This window comes from Varanus komodoensis, unplaced genomic scaffold (assembly GCF_004798865.1).
Source record: "Varanus komodoensis strain SLA01 unplaced genomic scaffold, ASM479886v1 scaffold7_1, whole genome shotgun sequence".
NCBI lineage: Eukaryota > Metazoa > Chordata > Lepidosauria > Squamata > Varanidae > Varanus > Varanus komodoensis.
The window spans coordinates 2,308,369-2,314,368 of NW_025336479.1; the positions used below are offsets into that span (position 1 = coordinate 2,308,369).

Genomic DNA, 6,000 nt, shown 5'->3' on the forward strand with positions numbered 1-6,000 from the left:
TATGAAGAGACTTTCAGAGTTTTGGTTATTGAGTTGCTATCTGAATGTTCCATCAAGAGAGACAGTCCTGCTTACTTATGAGAAGACCTGCTGAAGCCTTGCCCTGCTTACTTTTAAGTAAGCATGAAATAAGTAATAGATATGTATTTATATTCCACCTACTTCCAGTACAGACTCAGGGCTTACAACATGAAAAACTTATACATCAGGGGTCTCAAACTCGCGGCCCGCGGGCCAATGGCCGGGCCGGGCGGGGCACGGGAGAGGGGCCCTGCGGCCTTCAAAGCACCGGCGGCACCCGGGCTGGCCTCCGGGAGCCACGCGGGATGAGCGGCCCACCCCCACCGCGGTGGTGGAACACTTGATGCGGCCCAGCCTCACCCAAACTCTACTTCCAGCGGTCCCCAGGGAAGTTGGGTTTGAGACCCGTTATACATTAAAATGTAAATAAAAATATACAAATTAAAAATTAAATCAGCAGAACATTGCAATTATGTGACCTATGAAAATTAAGCATGGTAAAATATATACAAGTATTCCAGTGCAGTCTCATTGGTCCAGATTACTCCCAATGGCCTGCCAGTACAGGAAGGATTTTGCCTGCCTCTAAAAACTCAGCAGGTAGGACACAAGTCTGGCCTCCCTAGGAAGCAAGTCTCAGAGCTGTGGGGCCACCACTGAGAATGCCCTCTCCCATGTCCCCATTAAGTGTGCCTGAGGAGGTTCTGGGACTAAGAGACCCCCCGCCCCCCGAAGATCTTAGGGTATAGGCAGGTCCATAATGGAGAATATGGTCTTTCAGACAGCCTGGCTCTGAGCTGAATAGGGCTTTGTAAGTCAAACCCAGCCCTTTCAATTGTTCCTAGAATAGTGCCAGTACAGTTCTTTCAGCAAGGCAGTTGTGTGTTTCCTGTAGCCAGCACCAGTCAAGAGGCTGGCTGCAACTCCCTGAGCTAGCTAGAATTCTCTTCAGAGGCAGCCCCACAAAGAGCATGTTGTTGTTGTTGTTAGTCGTGAAGTTGTGTCCGACCCATTGTGTCCCCATGGACAACATTCCTCCAAGCCTTCCTGTCCTCCACCATCCCCCGGAGTCCACTTAAGCTCACACCGACTGCTTCAGTGACTCCATCTAGCCACCTCATCCTCTGCCGTCCCCTTCTTCTTTTGCCATCTATTGTTCCCAGCATTAGACTCTTCTCCAGGGAGTCCTTCCTTCTCATTAGGTGGCCAAAGTAGTTGAGTTTCATCTTCAGGATCTGGCCTTCTAAAGAGCAGTCAGGGTTGATCTCCTCTAAGACTGACTGGTTTGATCTCCTTGCAGTCCAAGGGACATGCAGGAGTTTTCTCCAGCACCACAATTCAAGGCCTCATGGTCCAGCTTTCACAGCCTTCACAGCCATACATTACAGTGCATTTGGATTACTGTAACATAAAGCATGTTACAGTAATCCAAACGCACTATGATCACATTTTGGCCCCAGGCCCTCTGCAGCTGGCCCCTTGCGCAGGTAGGAGGAGACCCCCAAAGCTTTTTGCGGCATCAGGATTTCACACTGGGATGAAAAAGGCTCCCCAGCAATCCCCTAACGCAACACACTGTTTCCAATAGTGGCTGCTCAGATGGCTTCAGGGAGCCTTCCTGCCTCCAATGGGCAACAGATCGCTGGCACTGCGTATGCCACCTTTGAGCATGAAGGTTCCTCTTAGCTACTGTGGCTAATAGTCAATAAATCTGTCCTCAATCCATTTTTCTGATACGTTCCAAGAAAGTGGCTCAAAAAACAGTTAATTAGGAAATGATGCTGAGCCCCTTTCACAAATTTCCAGGAACACCAGAGAACCTTACTTCAAGGTTTACTATGCCATAAGATTATTGGTTTTCTCTGGCTTATAATTCAATGTAATTAATTACATGGGGCTACAAGTTACTGTTCCTTGTACTGCATTTTACAGTTATTGTTGCTGAATTAGTTTTTAATAGCATTTTTAAAATGTGGATTTTTAATATTTATATGTAAACTGAGTAGAAATATTAAGCATCATGTAAGTACCCTCATACAGCTACCATAGCTAATGGCTATGAACTTATGCTGCATTTTGTTGACTTCTGTAAAATAAATGATGCTGGTGACCATCAGTACACTTTGCAGGTGCAGACGTCAAGTTAATGATGCTTTGTGTGAGGTTTTTCTGGAACTGACTGCTAATTAGATTTAATGGATGATCCTGAGTTCTTTTACTAAGAGAAAAGATTCCTCCCACTCACAAACTTTCCCCAGTTCATCATTCTGTAAAGTTCAAACATGTACAATCAAGTACTGCTTCCTTACAGTACAGTTTACTGCATGTTTACTCAGAAGTCAGTCCCACTTTGTTCAACGGAACTGACTCCCCTAGGTACTGAGCTGGAAAGGAAACACCACACTTTTGGCTTGGGGGGCACACACGGAATTTTGAGAATGTGTCTTGGGTACTCTCACAAAATGGCCCACATGGGAGTCTTGGTGAGCGTGGTCAGTTGCACAACATTTAATTCCAAGAGGGTGAATTGGTGAGCCTAAAAGAAAAGTTGCTCAAGAACCTAAGTACAAGGCAGAGGTAGTATCTGGGTTCCAACATATCAAAGAACCATTATTTTGAGCCTAAATTTGTCATCTTTTCAGCATTTCAGGTATTTTATGGAGTCATTGTTTGTTATTGTTTAGCTGTTTTTAACTTGTAATTTAACTTGTAATAATCTTTTCTGATATTTTATTTATTTTATCATCTGTTTTATGGACTGTTGTAGACTGCCCAAAGAGCTTCAGCTGTGACATGGTACAGAAATAAATAAAATAAAGGAGATGCCGCAAGGCAGCACTTTGCTTGGGCCTGTGTCAGTGTCAAACACAGTAATACAAATAAGCATAACAAATAAAACAAAAGCAGAAAGCTTGATGGGTGCCAAAAGGGTGTCGGGGGGGGGGGGGGCTATGTTAGAGAAGGAAGGGTCCTAGACAGGAAGATAGACAGGAAGCCAAATGCCTCAAATCCGTTTGTCTTCTGAGCTCTTAACAATAGACTGGTTACCCTTTTTCAAGCTTCTAACATATACATTACTGTTGCTTTTTAAGAGAGCAAGAGCGAGAGCACGCAAGCAGCTCCAAAGGTCACAGAACAGATCAAATAGCAAGGTCCTATTGACACACACACAGAACCAATGAGCTGTCAAACTGGGGAAAAGAAGCGGCGCTCCACCCACCTGACTTCTGCCTCACTGAGCTGCTCAACAAAAAGAATAGTAATCCTCTCCTTTCCATGTTAGCAACCCGATATAAAAAATGCAGCTTAAAAATCTCTTCTCATTAACAAAACTTCACCAGGTGTTAAATGATAACGCTCAGGTTTTACTACCACATTCATTTAAAGAGACACTATTTTGAACTTCATAGTAACTATTTAATAATGCATCCCAACAGATGCAGAACAGCAGGGCTGAAAGGTCAGAATGTCAGGAAGGAGCATCCACCATAGGTCTGCTCCTTCAGATGTGTCCATGTTCTAAATACATCAGCTGCCACAGGCAGAGGAGGGGTCACCGCACTTCACCCTGGAGTTTCTTCAGCCACAAGTATCATGGGACATGTTAACAAAGCAGGGGAACAAATTGTGTGGCGTGCCAAAGACCACAAGTGGGGCCGCCACACTAGTTTGACTTGGTAAAAATTCCTCCTTATCTCTCAACATGATAAAATAAAGTCTAAACTGAACCAGAGACAAAGTTGCTACATAGATAAAGTCTGGCCTGACAAAAACTATGTTAAGAGCTTTAGATGCTCTTATTGCTTTTTAATTCAGAGTAAGTTGATTTGTCCAGGCGACCGCAGCTTCAGAGATGCACGGTCTGGGGCACAGGCATTTGCAGCGCTCCTGGACAGGGGTAAGAGAGCCCAAAGGCCTGGCAAGGACCATATGCCCTCATGACTGCCTCCTGGTTCAGTAAACAAGAGGCAAAGCTAATCCAGGTCATATGCAGACACACATTCTTGGGAATGTCACAATCTAATACTTTGGACATGGTTTGTGGCTCCACTTGACCAGCCACCACAGCTTTAGAAAAAAAGATCTGGTTCTTTTGGAAATACTAATTAAGTTTATCAAACAAATGAGCCAGGATGACATTGCAACATGGCAACAAAGTCATCCCTCACAGAGTTAGTTTAGCAATAATAAGATCAAACTGTAAAATAACTGGAAAATATTTTTGGGAGAAAGCACGTGGAAGAGCATACTAAAAATGGCAAGTTCAGCTTTATGGAGAACATTTTCTTCTATCAACAGTTGTTAGCAAATGGCAGAAAAGTAATAATCTATGTGTGGTCAAACTGACTCTGTACGTTAGTTTTACAAACATATAAATATTTAAACATAAGACAGGACCATGGTGTCTATTACTTGCACATTAATGCCAAAGAAAACTCCCCAAGGACACTGTCCTATGGACACTAGATGCTGTCTAGCATTTGGAGGCTTACAGGCAGCCACTTCAGATGGCATCCTAACATTTTTATGATTAATTTTGTAGAGTCCCCTTACTATGCTAATATTAACACCTGCTGATGTTAGCAGTCACTGTTAGACTCTTCCAGCATCGTGCATAATCTTTCAGCATATTCTGCCAAACACATGGGCACAAGTCACAGTCTGACATCATTTTTCTTTGCTATTAGAAGCTGATACAGGTAGAAATGGTCTACTTCCATGATATGGGCACTGGAAGCACTGTGTGATCCCACAACCTGTGTCACTTTCTGAAAGTAACACTGGATGACACTTGCTCAGCTCCTTGACAACTAGGGGACCATCTTATCTGCAATATTGTGTAACAACTATATGAAGCTACTGGGAGTAGTCATGAGTGGATTTGGAGCAGGTGGCGTCAGTATGCTAATAATACAAAACTGGCATCTGATCAGATGAGACACAAAGCTCTGTGAGTCTATGATCAGCACCTGGACTCAGTAATGGGCTGGATGCAGGCCAATAAACTAAAGTTCCAGTTTGGCAAGATGGAGGACCTGCTGGAAAGTGGCTCCTGTATTCAGAAAATGAGCTACTGCCTGCTCTGTGCAGCACACCCTGCTTAGGATAGCTGCAGCTCTCCCTCTGTTTCTGGAGGCCCAAGTGGTCCTGATGGATCAAAACACCTTCCACCAGCTTCAGCTGGTATGCAAGTTATGCACTTCTGGATAGGGTTAACTTGGCCATGGTGGTATAGGTGTTAGTCACCATAGCACAGAACACCATATGGCGAGAACTGCACTGGTTGCCTGTTTGCTACTGGGTCAGTTTTTACTATCGATGTATAAAGCCCTTGGGATCAGAATCTTTCAGAGAGTGCAATTCTTCCCGATAATCCAGAAGTGCTCCTGGTCATTCTGTGTGGATCTAAGGTCCATTTAAGAATCCACTTAGCTGTTAATGTATTGTACTGGATGAAAATGTATGCCATCTCATAGAGAACATTCTCTTCGATGCATGGGCGTAGGGTATATTACTACACTTTTTGTAGGTGTACATCCCAGGTTCCTTATTTATTTCAACATACACTATCTATTACTAGCATGAAGGCTGTAATGTCTTATGCAAAAACAAAGCAATGGGCCAAAGCTAATTCTATGACATCTTAAAGATGACACTCTTCTGGAGTTCTGGAAGTGCAATTTGGGATGAATGCACACCTGCAGTTTCCTTTGTCTGCTTACACTGGAAATTGCAACTTTTGGTATGCAGTCACCATGCTTGATAATGCCCTACACTGTGAATGCATCACTTCCTGGTTGGTTGGGGCATGGCCCCTACCTCCTCCAGACGCTGGTAATCACACAGTTCTCTTTAAGCCCCCCACAGGAGCATAGCTTGTGGTGTCCAGGGCTGTCAGTGCTATCCACATCATAACTGGGAAACGAAGACACATTTTTGTATAGAGCTAAACATGAGGTGGGTAACTTGTGCCTCTCC

The 6,000-nt window shown here is 44.0% G+C and overlaps 1 protein-coding gene across 3 annotated transcripts in view; it reads right to left on the reverse strand.

The window, feature by feature from the left end:
- The window catches only part of ACOX1 (acyl-CoA oxidase 1), a 40,955-nt gene that overhangs the window by 31,979 nt on the left and 2,976 nt on the right, over positions 1 to 6,000 (reverse strand). The window lies entirely within an intron of this gene.